The following is a 15674-nucleotide window of genomic DNA, read 5'->3' as shown; positions in this document are numbered from 1 at the left end:
GTCATGAAACCCTATCCTAATTAACCCAAAACCTTTGATTTGGAAAAATATGTGGAAAACAGACACAAACAATGACTTTTTCAGTATAGAATTTTCTGATGTATATTTCTGATGTATTCTGATGTATCTGATGGGCCCATGGAAGGGCCCATAATAGAGCAGGTTTTCTGACAGGTCTTGGGACCCTGGGGGGAGTCCATGCTGGAGCTGAAATCAGTTCTGAAGGACTGCACCCCATGGAAGGCCCAGGGGAAGAACTCACATTGAAGAAGTTTCTGGATGATCCTCCTAAGCCCCATGCTGGAGCAGGAGAAATGTGAGTCCTCCCCTGAGAGGGAAGGAGCAGCAGAGACAGTATGTGATGAACTGGCTGCAAACCCCCATTTCCCATCCCCCTGTCCCACTGGGGGGAGGAGGCAGAGAAAACTGTGGGTAAAGTTAAGCTCAAGAAAGAAGCAGGGGATGGAAAAGGTGTTTTTAGGATTTAGTTTTTATTTCTCATTATCCTAATCTAATTTGATTTGTGGTAAACTAAACTAATTTACCTCAATCATGTCTGTTTACCCATGAGAGCAATTGTGAGTGATTGCTGCCTCTTACCTCAACCCATGAGCCTTTTGTTATATTTCCTTTCTTCCATCTAGCTGGGATGGGAGCGATACAGTGGCTTTGGTTGGCACCTGCTGTCCAGCCAGGGTCAACCCACCACACAAGGAAACTACTTTGCTTGAAACTTAAAGAATTCTTGTTTTCAAAGGCACTTTGCCACAAGATCCCCAAAATCACTGCTTTCTTTTATTTAATAGCTTAAGGAGCAAGAACATTCTGTCAGATTGTCCACCAGGATGCTATTTCATTTCATTCGGTTATTGTTTTAAGCACAATTATATCTGACAATGTAGAGCTCAAATGGCTAGAGCTATGGCATATGGATGATGGCATAAGTGTGACAATAATTTATGTAATTTTTATGAGTTTCAGAAGTTAGAGAATGTAAACTGTTGTAGATTTTTTTGTTATTTAGAGAAGACGATATATTTTTATTTGGTTAAAACAAGTTAGAAGACATCTTACATCAGCTTATGGTCTTGTTTCTAACTTTTCATGAAGAATGTTAATCACATTTCTATTAAAACATATTTATGCAGCAATCTTACATTTTGCATTTTTCAGATAGTACAGCTTTTTGCTTTTAGCCTGCATATACAACTGCAGCCACAATTAAAACACACTAAAGTTAATCACTGTTAAAAAGGATTTGCTGTGATCTGCTGTATGCCTTTACTTAAAACAAGAAGACTTAACTTTTTAAATTCCCTGCAAAAAAGGTTATATTCTTAATTATAAAAAAAAGCTAAAACCAAAATACTAAAGTAAAAGTACTAAGAGATTTAATAGGTTCTGCAGTTCTGTAGTTTACACTTCATTAAGACTGTGTATTCTCAATTTAAAAAAAATACCCTTCTGTCCTTAAGGCTCTGTCACAATTTCATTGTATCTTTTTAGTCAAATATCTAGAATTTTTTAAAAAGGTAATACTACTTCTTCTGTCCATATCTGAATTTTTAACAGTTCCAATACTTAGAGAATCACAGTTGTCTTATTTAACTCCAGATTTCAGATAGGGTTTTCACACTGTATCAAACCCAGAAAGCCTTTCCTTTTGACATAGAAAGATATTCCTGTATCATTGAATGTAAATTTGCAAAAGAAAGGCAATGGCTCTGTTTGATTCTGTGAGCTACTTTGATTTTCCTCTGCTGCCTGCTCTTGGGGCATACACAGGGATAATACATAGGGATAATGTTTTACCCCTATATTAGAGTGGAGAGATGATCAAAGTTGTGGTGGCCCTCAGTTCACACTTTTACATAATTTATTATCCTGAGCATTCCCATGGGACTTGATGGTATTGCTGTATTTAAATTGGACTTAAAACAGTTGCTTGATATTTAGCGGAGTGTTTTGGGTCTGTGTTTTCTCCAAAATGAGATTATAGCATGAGAATGTGATAGAACGTGCTCTAGCAAATAAAGAAAAAAAAAAGGGTAAGTGGAAATAGTAATATAGGACTCTGATGAACCCCACCTTTCTGGCAGTGTGTCAAATTCAAGAGAGGCTGGAATGTTGGAAAAATCATGTCCCTGACGAAATCAGATGTGTTTTACCATAGATATTTTTGAAATGGCAGTGAAGTCCTGTGCTTAGGCAAACACTATTTTCTATTATGCAACTGGCTATCTTGCATATTTCCCCCATCTTGTCTTATTCCATCAGTTTACCCAAGAAAACTCTCATAATCTCCTTTACTCCCTAGCCTCACATTAAGAGTTAACAGACTAGGGCTGCCTGCATAGTTTCAGTCCATCTGTTTGAGGATGGTTTTGCTCAAATTCTGTTCCCTGGCCTCAGTGACTGACTGTTCCTGACACAGTGCACAGACTGCTCCTCCCAGGCTTTATCACATACTGCAGTGTTTTCATTTTCTCCGGCCTTACCGTTCACCACTCACAATTGCTCTTTTTTTGATCACCCTTCACTCTTTTCCTGATCCTTCACTGTCTGCACTGCTGTCCTCCTCTGTTCATTATTTCCCACTGACCTGTACCTTCCTTACAACTCTTCCACCCACTCTTTCACTTAGCAAACAGATAAAAGAGAGTATTGGAAGTTAAAGGGCAATGGGGATTTTTTAATCTGTTAAAAGCATTAATTTCAGAACCTAGATTTTCCTATCATTTGATAAAAATACATGGGAAAAAAGTCTCAAAAACACAACACAAAAATCCTTTAATCTTGTGACTGTTGCAACCTCATGCTTGAAAATGAAGCATCTCTTCTTACAGAAGCCTCTAGGTGCTTTTGACCTTAACCCATTTTTTCACAGAAGTCTTCCTAGAACCACAGAATGGGTAAGGTTAGAAGTGGCCTTGAAAGACTGTGTAGTCCTACACCTCTGCTCAGACCTTGAGCAGGTTGCTCATGATCATGCCCTGTTTGATAAAGAACTCCACATTCTTGCTGGGAAACCTATTCTGGTGTTTGACCAGCTTGACAGTAATTAAAAATAAAATAAAATTTTATTTTAAAGAGGAATTTCTCATATTTGAATTCTCACATTGATTCTAATCCTGTCACTTGGCATGTCTGAGAGGAATGAGTGTCTTTAGCCTACTCATCACTTATTCTACACGTTCTCCTTTGCCCCAGTCCCACACTCCTTAAGGCAAAAACTTTTACTCTCTTGTTCTGAAGTCCTTGTGCCCTCTGTAAAATCAGAGGAGACTTAAGTCTGAGCTCCAAAACCCCTGAGGGCTTTTGGTAGTGTTGCTGTTCATAGTTATTCTCTTTCTACTCTCTCCAGCTACTATGTATTGCAATAAAAAAAATACAAAATAGTTAAGATTGAAAGGCTGTTTTCCTGTAAGTGATTTGTATGTGCTGTAGCTGTTGCTGTGATGCTTTCAGGGAAAAACAAAGAAGCTGGTCTTTTGAATGGTACCTTAGAAGAATGATGACCAGAAGGTCATCCATCCATTGCTAATCAGTACATGCTGCCTTAGTATTTGTTTAGTGACATCTCAATAAGTTCCTTACACTTGTTTTGTTGTCTTGTGCATTTATTCCACATTTTCTGCCAGCTGCCTCAACCTTAACAATTTCTTCCCTTCAGGGAGTGTCTGTCAGATATACTTCAGGGCTTGAGACATTAGTGAAACAGCCAATGTGACCTTAGAAATTCTTTGCCAGTTAGAAAACTAGGTTGTTTGAAATTCAGATTAATTTCTCTTTCCAAACAAGCTGTCCTTGTCATTGCTGTTAGGTTATGGAATTCTAAATGAACTTCTTGCATAAATAAAGAGATGTAACTTGATGGATGTTAAACTTGAGATCTTGTTTTTCCTTCACAAAGCACATAGATACATTCTTTTAATGCCATCACTTAGCAAACAAACTTACTGTAGGATTGTATGGTAAAGGTCAGGTCCATTCTGAATTTCCTATGTAGTAATTATCATTTAACAGAGCAAAGAATTAAAGCCTCTGTACTTGATTATGCTTTTCTGATTTTTTTAAAATTTATTATTTATTTATTATTTTTTATTTATTATCTTCCACCACCCCAGGCACTCAAACTTCAGTTACTTTTATGTTGTCTTTCACAGAAGTTTAATATTAAAGTTTTATTTGCTGGGATGCTGCAAATTTCATTGGTCACCTCAAGATGGAAATTTTCAAGAAGGAAAAGGAGAAGGAAGCTTTTCTCCCTCAAGAAGGAAAAGTTTTCCTTCTTTCAAGAAAGTAGTTTTCCTACTATGAAAACTTTCATAATTGCCTCTTACATTTATATGTATGTTTCATAGATACTCTTCCATAGTATTTTCTCTGTCCAGTAAGTATAGGAAAGGGGATTCAGAAGAATAGAAAGTCTGTAATTTTCATGGTGTTTTTATCTGCATTCTGAGACACAAACTGAATCCTGTCCCCCATCTATAAGTTTGCATCAGCATCCAGCAAGGTGTGGAGGTGAACAGCCCTGTGCTGGTACTGAAGAGGTGTATCCAGATGTTTGAACTCACCTCTTTCTCTCCTATTTTTATTTTATTTATTGCCCTAATCAATATTTGATAGCATAATTGTATGAAAAGAAGACCAGCTGTTCAGTTTGAAAAGAAATAAATAAAATTGAAATGTTTACTTGGCTCTCAAGTGAGAAGTGTCCCAAAGTACCTTGTTTAAAATGGATGCTGTTGGACATAACGCCGAAGGAAACGCCAAGCTGTGGAAGAATTCTGTACTTTGAAATTTATGAGTGTATATCTGGCTGCCTGTCATCTTGATATAAATCAAGATCTGAATTTTGTCTAAAATAAGCCTCTAGATGTAGCAACATCTGCCTATTTTTCCTCATGTTTTTAATCTACTCATGCCCTCTGCAATTTGACAAATAGATTTTCATTGATTTTTATGTTTGAAAAAGCTTGAATATGAATAGGCAAAGTATATTCTATTTTATCAAGAATTTTCCATCATTCACTACAGATTGGGAAACAGCAAATATGGTGTTAGAAAGAGGAGCTTGTTAACAATAGTGCAGTCTCTGGAATGTATCTGAAAAAGTCTTCTTATAAACGAAGTTGTAGTAAACTATCTGCTGAATTCAAAACCAGCAGATTAATGCTAATTTTATCTGACCTTGGTGGAACAGTATTCACTTTGATAATCATGGGCTTCATAGCAGGAGCTAATTAATTGCCTCATTCTGAAATTAAAAAGAAAGACTTGCATAATCTAGCTCTAAAATTTCTCTAGGCTGCCAGGGCAGAACTGACTCTCAGTCAAGTTGCCATGGACCAAGGCCCCCAGGTCCCTTCCTGCAGTGCTGCTGTCCAGCCTGTTTCCAAGTCTGTCCATACATCCGGGGTTGCTCTGTCCCGGGTGCAGAATCCAGTACTGGTCTTGGCCAGACTTGGTACAAGTGGTGATCGCCCAGTCCCCTCACTTGTCCAGGTCTCTCTGCAGGGCCTCCAGCGCCTCTCTGTCTTCGGCAGAGTCGACAGCTTCTCACAGCTGATTATCACGGGCCAGCAGACGAACTCCGTTCTTGGGACGGATTCCTGAGGCTGCCGCAGAAAGCGGTATCTGTTACCCTCCAAGCCAAACCTTTGCCCGCAAAGCCATTCCACGCCGTTCCTTGGGCTCCCCGGGGCTGGGCCCGGCCCCTCGCCTTGAGCCGCCCGCGGCCCCTCCCGCGGCCCGCGGGGTCGCCCGGCAACGCTGCGGACGCGGCGGCTCCGACCCGCGGCCATGGCCTCCAAGGCAGGCAAGAAGAAGGAGATCTCCAGCGGCGCCGGCACCTCCTCCAGAAGGTGAGAGCCCCGGGAGAGAGGGAGGGTGGGCGCGGGAGGACGGCAGCCCCCGCCGGCCGGCCCGACACGGGATGGAGGCATCGCCGTGCCCGGCCTGGGCTGCTGCGGCCGGCCGGGAACATCCCCGAGGCTTCTCTGCCTCGGCCCGGCCCAGGCGGCCGTCGAGGCCGGCGGGCACCTGTGCCATGCGGGCACCTGTGCCAGGCGGCCCTGTCGCCGTGTCACCGGCCGGACACGGGTGCGTGCCCGTAAGCGCCGTGCGGGCAAACAACTTGCGCTGAGAAAGTTCACTTGCTCGCGTGGGGGCTTCAGTAAAAGTGGTTCCTAAAGCCGAGGAGGAGTTTGGTTGCTCCTGGGGTTTTGTTTGTTTGTTCAAACCGGGAGCCCAGCTCGAGTGGAAGTTGTGCTCCCTCCTTCTGCGGTCCTTGGGGCGCTCCTGCCGGGCAGCGCCGTCCTGCCCCGGCGGTGCCGTGCATGTCCTGGAGCATCCCTGGCTGGGCACGCAGACCTCGGACCTTGCACACAGCAAGGGGAACGAGGCCTTCAGCTGCTGCTCGGGAGCCATCAGAAGTTAAGAGCTCACTGAAATGATTTTGGGTTTAAAAGAACCTCGAACCTGTCAACCAAGACAATAATTTTGGAGTGGGGGTGTTCTACTTTCATCAGGGAGAGGAACCAAACTAAGTGCAGTTTTGGGGGCAAAAAAATGACGGCTATAGCACATCAGTTTCCCGTACAGAAAGGAAAGAAAATTCCTAGTGTCTGGAAAGTTTGCTTTATGTTACAAAGAATCTGAGGAAAGCAAGTATGATAAAGAAAATAATTTTTCCCATTAATTTCTTAACTATCTGTGTAAGTAGCATCTCTTGAGTTATTTTTAAATTATTTGCTATTTGCTGGGTGTTTAGTATGAATTTGTATATTTCTGTGTAAATGTCTATTTCTCCCTGAAAAGATAAATAAATAGAGAATATTGACATTCACTCTCATTGTTTTGCCTTGTGAGCTCTGTTTCTATGGTGTTAGCAGGTTTCTCATCCTAATGTAAGCCTGAATTCATGAGGCTGTTGGGATTCAAATGAAAAAGGTATCTCATGTATGTGCTTATGGCCTTTGCTTCTTTTTTTTTTTTCTGCCATACATGAAGGTTTCAGTTGTATCACTTATTTCTCTCCTGAAGTCAATCTCAAATGCTCCTATGTGCTTATTTCATATGTAGTTACACAGCCTTTACTACACAATAGTTTCTTATGTTTTCATGTTTCTACTTTATATTTCACACCTTGATTCCCATTTTGCCAACTTTTCTGTTGCAAGCTGCTGGTATCTAGTTCCTTCTCCCCACTGCACCCTTTGCTTAGTAACTCTGTTGTTGTTCCTGTTTTGGCCAGGGAAATGGTCACAGCACCAAGCCTGAGAGAGTTCAAGAAGTATTTGGACAGCATTCCTGGGCACATGGAGTGACTCTTTGAATGTCCTGTGCAGGGCCAGGAGTTGGACTTTGATGATCCTAGTGGAATCCAACTCAGAATATTCTCTGATTCTCTTTGATATTCATTCATTCTGTTACCCAGCTTGTTCAGGATGTTTATGAGGCAGAGACAATTACTGTAAAAATTTTGTCTAAATCTATGAAAACATAAGTAATGTAACTATTCCTGTATTTGAAAGAGAAATGGATATTTGGAGCCTGCCTGAGAAAACATTGTCTTGTAAGTTTAGTATTCTGTTGTAATTGCAAGATAGATTTTCTGTTTTATTTTAGAACAAAGCTTGCAGTTGCAAGGACAAAAATGTTAGAAATACTTTGTCTTTTGACTAATACTGTCCTCCTGATAGCAAACGTGACTTGTTTTTTATATGTCTCTAATGATCAAAATACTAAATAGAAATATAAGTAATAGAACAAAGAAAAATACTAATTTTTCTTTTAACAATTTGTAAAAAAAATCCTGAAATCTATTAGTACTTACCAAACAGAATTAGTGTTATAATTTCATCTGTTGTGGATAAAATTAATGCAGAAATCCTCTGAGAGTAATGTGTACAAACATCTGTGCAATGTATTTTGATCACCTTAATATCACTTTTCTCAATTTCGAGTGAAATCAGGCTTCTTTTTTTTCCCCACAAGTGTTTAGAACAGTTAGGACAGTACATCTGCACTGTGGAAAATCAATCAGGATTATGGGTGGATATATTGCATTGTTAGAGTGGGACCTCAGAAACATATGGAGAAGGCAAGAAAATTCCTCTGGACTTGCTAGCCAGACTTCCCCTGGGTCTCTGCAGGATACTCCATTGGGTGTCTCATCATTACTGCTTTCTAATTAGAAAGCAATTCCCTCAGGAGCTAGGCAGCTGCTGGAGATGATGGGCTGAAGAGCTCAAAAGAACTGCTGCCCTTACAGCTTTTCTGAATTGCACCATTAGAGGCTACTGAGAATCTGATCTTTCCCAGGTTTCAACAGCTATGGTGAATAGGAATTGATGTCTTTGATCACTGGAAGAGATTCTGGCTAGTAAGAATGGATAATGAATTAAAATGCTTTTAAATTAATTTGATGAAGCTCTATGCCATCAAGCCCAATCTTCTGATTAAGCCATCAGCAGCTATCACAATTAGGGTTTGGGCTATTAGGGACAAAAATGAGGAGTTAATGGTCAGTGCCAAGAGAGGCAAGTGATTGTGGTAATTGTGGCACAGACAGAGGTCACCAGTGTATATAGGGGAAGGTCAGAGCAATGCTGGAGTACTTTTTAAAGAGATCACTAACTAAAATGTACTGCTGATGTATCCTTAAGGACCAGCAGAGACAGGCTGAAGCCTGCACTGGCTGGAAGAAATTATGTTTTAGCTGTATGCCTGGTTGATTGCAATCAGTAGCAGGTTGCTGCACCAATGCCTTGGATTACCTAATGTTTGTTATTAAGATTAATGGATGGGAGAATAAGAGCAGAAAAAAATAGTGGAATTGCTAGTTCATTCTTCAGTTCCCATGGGCCTAGAATAAGGTTTCGGCCATGGCTTGTGATTGAGGTTTTATCCACTGCCAGCAGCTGTTCTTTAGGTTTGGTAGTTTAGAGAATATAGACTGACCAGATTAATTTTTTGATGGTTTGGGCTTTTTAGATAGGCTGAAAATTGAGAATGGTAAGAACTCATGACTTGTGGGTAAGAGCATGGCAATTGAACTTGAAGCTTTTAGTGGACATCTCATGTTGGTTAATGTAAGTTTTAATGGGCACTAAAAATTTACATGGAATCAGTGAACAAGCCTGCAGAAAAGAAACCTGTTGAAAAGTATATAAATACATAGCAACTACATCAAGCCTGGGAAGTGCTTGAGCATTATTGTTAAAAATACTTATAGTCTATGAAATTATTTGACAGATATTCTAGATATGCCTTTATGCTCTTTGCATAAAGGTTTTCAGTTGCAGTATTGTTTGGGACAAGGTGCTGGGCTACAGGTCACTCATTCTCCCACTCAGCACTCCTGTTCTCCTGTTTGTGGTCCAAGGGGACCAGTGGTACATCTTTGACTTGCAACATATGGTGCAATGTGTTTTATTTGAGAGAAGGGGTGGCTGTGTTATGGTAAAAACTGGTTACATTCGTGTGGAGGTCCTTATGCTTGTTTTTGACTGTGCATGTGCTACAGTCAGAGTTGAGTGTGGTTTGAAGGTTTATAACCAACTTCTGCTGAAGACTTGAAACAGAGTGAATGTTTTGGACAAAAGACATACTAGCCCTGATTTTGCATTTTTTTTATTAGGTGTACCCATTTTATGGTTAATTCTGCCCAATTTATTAGAAACTGGGCCTTTAAAAAATATAATTAGCTTCAAGTGTCATGGTTTAACTCCATGTGGCAGCTCTGACCCACAATGCTTGCTAGCTCATCCCTAGCAGGATGAGGGCAGGAATCTACATAAAAATGCAAAAACTTCCTGCAGATAAAGACAGCTTAATAGGTAAACATCAGAGTAAGAAAAGGAATTCATTCACTGCTTCCCATGGACAGGCAGGTGTGCAGGCATCCCCATGAAAGCAGGGCTTCATCACATGTAATGCTGACTTGGGAAGAAAAATGTCATCAATCCAAACATGTGCTTCCTTCTTCTTCCCCCAGCTTTTATTGCTCAGCATGACAACGTATGGTAAGGAAATTCTCTTTGGTTGTTTGGGGTCAGGTGTCTGGGCTGAGTCCCCTCTGGTCCCTCCTCGTGCACCCCCAGCCTAGGTGCTGGTGGAGCTGTGTGAGGAGCAGAAACGGCATTGACTCTTTGTAGTCACTGCTCAACAATAACTGAAATATCACTGTGTTATTGACACTATTTCCATCACAAAACTAAAACATATCCCCCCTACAAGCTGCTCTGAGGATTTACTTCAAACCTAGCCCAACCCAGTACAGCTACTCACTGGACTTCACAAGGTGAAGATTTGAATGAAAAATTTTAAACCTTTACTGCATTCATTATCTGCTTGACAATTGTAACTGGTAACATATTACAAGATTTTAAACTCTTACTACGAGGCTGATTGTTGATAACTTGTGGGGCTCTTCTGTCTCAAACAGCTCAGTTCAGATCCTTTCTAACCAGAGCCAGCTAAGGCTTCATGAGACCTTGTGAGTGGTGTATCTTGAGCTACAGCAGTTGTTCATCTCCAGTTTGCAGCTACTGTGTTTGCAGTACTGTTACTACTCCTGACAAAACTGAGGATGTTTTGAGATCATGGTCTCCTGTAGCACACTGTTAATTGCAATCCCAAGATAAACAACTGTTTTGGGTTGAATGCCTGTCTGCAGCCTTTTGGAAGGCATTTCCTGCTCTCTCAAATAATTTAGGCACAACATAAACCTGTGATGGCCCAGGATTCCAGGACATCCAGCTGCATAACTGAAGGGAAAAGTTTCTATGTACCTTAAAATTTAACCAATTGAAATGCTGAGCAAGTGGTACCATCCTGCACATAAGTACTTTCCCCAGACATAGCAGTGTTAGTGAATAAATGTGTTGTGATCTTAGGTTCATGATTGTTCTTCAGAAGTTATTTATTTGCATCATTGACCATCTGCAAGCTCTACTACTGTACTATTGTATTAATACCTAAATTCTAACCTGAAAAAAGCTAGAGATGTTCCTGAAGTTTTTGATTTGTCTTTCTTAAGCTTGAAAGAACCTTTCATTTATTTTCATTGTCTATTTTTTTTGTAAGTAACTCATATTTCCGAGGGGAGTAGTTTTGTTAGTATCACAAAAAAAAAATAATTCTAAATTAGACCTAGAATTTCTGACCAGAAAAGTGAAGCTTTTGCTTTCAGTACCTGTGCTTCATTAATCAAAATTTTTTCAGTAAACGCAGTACACTTTACATAGTCAAATTTTGACACTTTTTACTCCCTTCTACTTTTAACTTTCTTTTTAGTTTCGTGCTTTGTGTTGAGATAATGATTTTTTTTCCCCAGGTAATTATGAGAAGCATACTAGAATAGCATATAAGCTGACCAATAAGTTTAATTTTTTATTAACTAGATTACATGTTAATTAGAAAATTATGTATTCAAATTAATTTTCCTAGTTAATTCTAATTAAAACAAGGAACCTCTGAGAGCTCAGCTTATTTGATCTGTAGATTTCAAACTTCACGGACTCATGGGCATGAAAATATTAAGTAATTTACTAGTGGCAATATCACACTAAATGCTGTACGCCCTACTGATTTTCATTTTAGGTTTTTCTTTCCATGAAACTCAAAGCACTGTCAGAGAATCTTACAGGCAAACACTCCATGAGCCCTGGGTTGGAGACTGTACAATCAGACTGTGCAAAGAGGAGTTTTGACTTCTATTGCAGTGAACAGTGTAAAGAATGGTGTGATGGAGAAAAGCAGCTTTCAGCAGAACTGGATAGCAGAAAATGCACTGTCAAAAGAAAAATACTAATAAGTGTGCTTTGAAACGAGAAAGCATTCTTAAAGTATAATGTTAGAGACTCTGTTTGCCAGGGATTATTCATCTATTTAAGCAGAATGGTCTTTATCTTCTGTGAATTCTCTGTAACCACCATGGAAGAAATGGGATTTCCTGATTTTCTTAACAATGCATGCAAAATGCTTTTTAAATGGGTTGGCCTAAATCCTCAGAAGTACTGGCATGCTCTGCCATGCAGAGACTTTTAGCTCTTGGTTAATTGTTCAGGTGCCATACAGAAGGCACAAGAGGTTTTTAAAGAAGCAGTGCTGCACAGTTCATATTCTTCTACTTGATACTTGAGTATCAAACTTTAGTGTCAAAAGCAGTCTTAGCATTCTTATATCTGGGTCTAACTTCAGCTTATAGCCTTATAATGCCTATTCATTTGCTGCTGGAAGAAGAGTACATTGATCAGACAGAAATTTGATCTGCAAATTGGATGTAGATGTTACTTGCTTTCAAATCTGTGACTTGGTGGAAAACTGGAAGCCCCCTTGTTTGTGGCAGTCTGTTCACTTGGCCTGTCACCACCACCAGTTAACCTCAAAAGATTTGGACAGCTCACAATCCCACCTAGAGCACAACTCAGAGTCAGCCATAACCATCTTGGAAGAATGCATCAGAGATCACTTCTTTTGGCTTAGATTGGAACCTGAAAATGACTGGAAAAGACATTCCTCTTTCCAGCCTCTTGCTATGACATTATCTAGGTATTGGTATATCATATTTCCACCTGTAACACTGGATAGAAAGCCCACTTCTGCAGACTGTATTTGTTTCTGTGTGTTACAAGGGCTCATTTAAGAGCTAGATAATACAGTGTTTCTGCCTTGGCAGGCATGTCTTGGAATTAATTTTCAATGTTCCACTCTTGGGAATGTAATTAAAAAAAATAAATTTGAAGGATGTCTTTTAAATGTTTAAGTGACCTCCAGTGCAGTAGAATGTGAAAGGCTGTCCAATGAATGGCATCCAGGCATTCTGATACCTTCCATTGTGAAAAATGTTTTTCAAATAAGTAAAAAGTATTTTTCTCCATTCTGTATTCAAAGCTTTTTTATGGCAGATCTTTGGCTCCATAGAATCAGGAGCAGAGAATTTTCACTACAGCTGCCTCTCAGCACAGAAAATGGCAAGCTGAGTTTTCTGTCGTTGCTCTTGCAGGCTACACGGTCTTGGTCTGCCATTTGAAAGCAGCACATACATGATATTGTTTCTCAAGTATATAATGCCACCTGATTTTACTTCTGTATTTGAGCAGTTTACATATGGTAGTTTGTGCAATAGAAGCTGTTCTTCCTGGAATGCAAAAATTGAAAGATCAGGGTCCAAAATTCTAACATTGTACATGAGCTTGCTATGAGCATGAAGGTTGAATTTTACAGGAATTCCTCCAAAAAAAGAATTTTTTTTTCTGCTTTACATAGATTTTGTCACACAGGAAAAAAAAATCTTTTGTGATCTATATTAAATATTCAGTTGCTTATCAGTCTATTTGTCACCAGTTTTTTGAATGCATCTTCATGTTTTTCCCTTAATACATGGAAAAATTTTATTACTTGATTTTGTGCTTTATATTCAATTTCTGACTTCAAGTTTTTATATAGCAAAAAGGTTTAGTTGGGATAAATGGATCAAAACAGCAGGAGATACTCAATTTTAGCTGGAATTCTAAAATTACAAGGATAAGAACTCAGACAATATTTTTAGGGCAACAAATGGAATCAGGCTGAAAACAAGGAGAACAAATAAAAAATTAAAGTTTTAAAACCTACAGGGCTTCTAAACTACTATTTTCTATTAATTTTTCTTTCAAGTAATGTCCAAGTCATGCTACTGTGTAAAATTTGCACAAAGGATTTTACATTTAGGGTTTTTCTTCCACCTCCTATAAACTGGAAAGCAAACCAAGAAGGAATAACTTGGTTTCCATTAATGTGAATGCAAATATAAGTAAGAAAACATGTGGACTTCTAGCTGGCAAAGCTAAATGTGAGGCTAGGTAACCATCTCTCAGCAAATGTGTGTGTGTGCCTTCAAAAGAGGCTCATCCTTCACAAGTTACTGAGGTCTATTAGTAGTTTGTCTGACACCTACAAGAACATCAGCTATGTTTAGAAATGAGAACATCACACTTGGAAGCAGTGATTGAAATTTCAGACCCCTTTAAAAATGATATGTCTATAAAGAATAATCAGTTGGTGTTCATCTTTTCTTTCTATCATCACTTTAATTTTCTGGCTTGAACTTGCTTCACACAGAAGGTACTCTATGCTTTTTGGGGAAGAATCCTACCCCAGTACACAAAAATGAAATGACAATAAAACCTATTGTCATAGGCTTTTGCAAGCAACTGTGATTGCAGCATAGATGGTTTACAATTATTTGTTCTGCTCATCATGCCTGAGCTGCATGCTCATCATACCTGAGCATGCTTGGGTCTCCCCAAACATGAGAGCTCTGAGTGCATAGAGTATTTTGCTTCTGCAGAGAATCCTATATGTTTTGGCTCCAGTATCCAAGATAAGACTAATGGCAAGGTATTGTAAACCACTCATTCATATTTTGGCTTTATTTTGTAATTGCTGCTGACTATGCTAATAATAAGAAGAAAACTGTATTGCCTTATTAGTTGCTTATTAAATTGTCTGATTGTGACTCTTTCTGTTCATTCCTCTTCTGAAGAATGACACTAGGTATGAAGAAAAAGAGGAAATCATTTTGCCACAGAGTTACTGATACTTGGCCAAACTTTCCTGTATCATTTAGAGATTCTTATGAACTCGAGTGTTACCATGGTTTCTGCTCTGGGTTTCTAAGATATTCAGATCCTACTTTTTAGAAATCATTTCAGTTATTATAGTTTAAAAGAACTTTCTACTAAAAGAGGTCTTCAAAGGTCTTCAAAGGAGTCTTTTGTCTTTGAGGTTGGAAGAGATTAAAGAAAAACTTAAGTAGCTTCCCTGCAGGGCAGATTTTGAGAAAAAGTTGAAGCATCTGTTTGTTCTCTGCCCTCTTTTTCCTAATATAAAAGCTTTACTGAGGACAGAAGTAGTTTTTTTTTATGACTATTCAAACAATTCACAGAAAGCGTCACTTTTTTTTTACTGCCTCTTGGTGACTTCATGATTTCTAAAAAATCACAAAATTATTGTTGTCCGGTGGTCCAGAATGACATGGGTATTGGGGAAGGAAGGTTGGAGTAGCCATGCTGTTTGAAAGTACCTACCAATGCTTCTGTAATTCTTGAGAAGACTCCCATCAGTGTTGCTGGGTTCCCTTTCTAAGGAATGGCCAGAGATAATTTGCAGGTAGATTTATCTGTTTTAGGAAGAAAATATTTGCTTCCTAGCTTCCTAGACTCCATTAACCAAGTTGACAAGATCTTGCTTGCAGAATGTGGTAGTGCACATGTCTACAGACTAAATGACTGTATTACTTGAGAGCACATTTCCAGTGGGCTTGTTTCCTGTCTCTGTATTAAATCTGAAGTGTCTGAAAAACTTGTGTTGCAATCTGTCTGCATTTCCCTGTTGTGCTTGTCCGTCCTGCCACCCCCTCTTTCCTCTGTTGGCACTATATAAATTACACCAGTACTCTTGGAGAAGCTGCTTTAAGGGTTAGAGGTGAATTAGTGCCAAATTCATGGCATTTCATTTGGCAATTTATTCTTCCTTTTTCTCCTTTAGGGTTTAGCACAGGATTAAAAGAAAGTCTGCCAGTAATTTGGTTTTAAAAATACTGTTGCACAATGAACCCATCCAGCCTGAGCGTAAAATACCAGTAATTTGCATTGCCCTTGTATCTTATAGTTCATTTC

The 15674-nt window shown here is 39.3% G+C and overlaps 1 protein-coding gene across 1 annotated transcript in view; it reads left to right on the top strand.

Moving 5' to 3' along the window:
* Positions 1 to 5816: 5816 nt before the first annotated feature.
* Positions 5817 to 15674, top strand: part of ADGB (androglobin) — a 99689-nt gene continuing 89831 nt past the window's right edge. Inside the window, exon 1 of the mRNA XM_066546830.1 lies at positions 5817 to 5870. The gene's annotated coding sequence lies outside the window, so the exon portion shown is untranslated. The remainder of the gene's footprint in view (positions 5871 to 15674) is intronic.

Source organism: Molothrus aeneus, chromosome 3 (assembly GCF_037042795.1).
Source record: "Molothrus aeneus isolate 106 chromosome 3, BPBGC_Maene_1.0, whole genome shotgun sequence".
Lineage (NCBI taxonomy): Eukaryota > Metazoa > Chordata > Aves > Passeriformes > Icteridae > Molothrus > Molothrus aeneus.
This window is presented reverse-complemented; position numbering and strand designations above follow the sequence as displayed.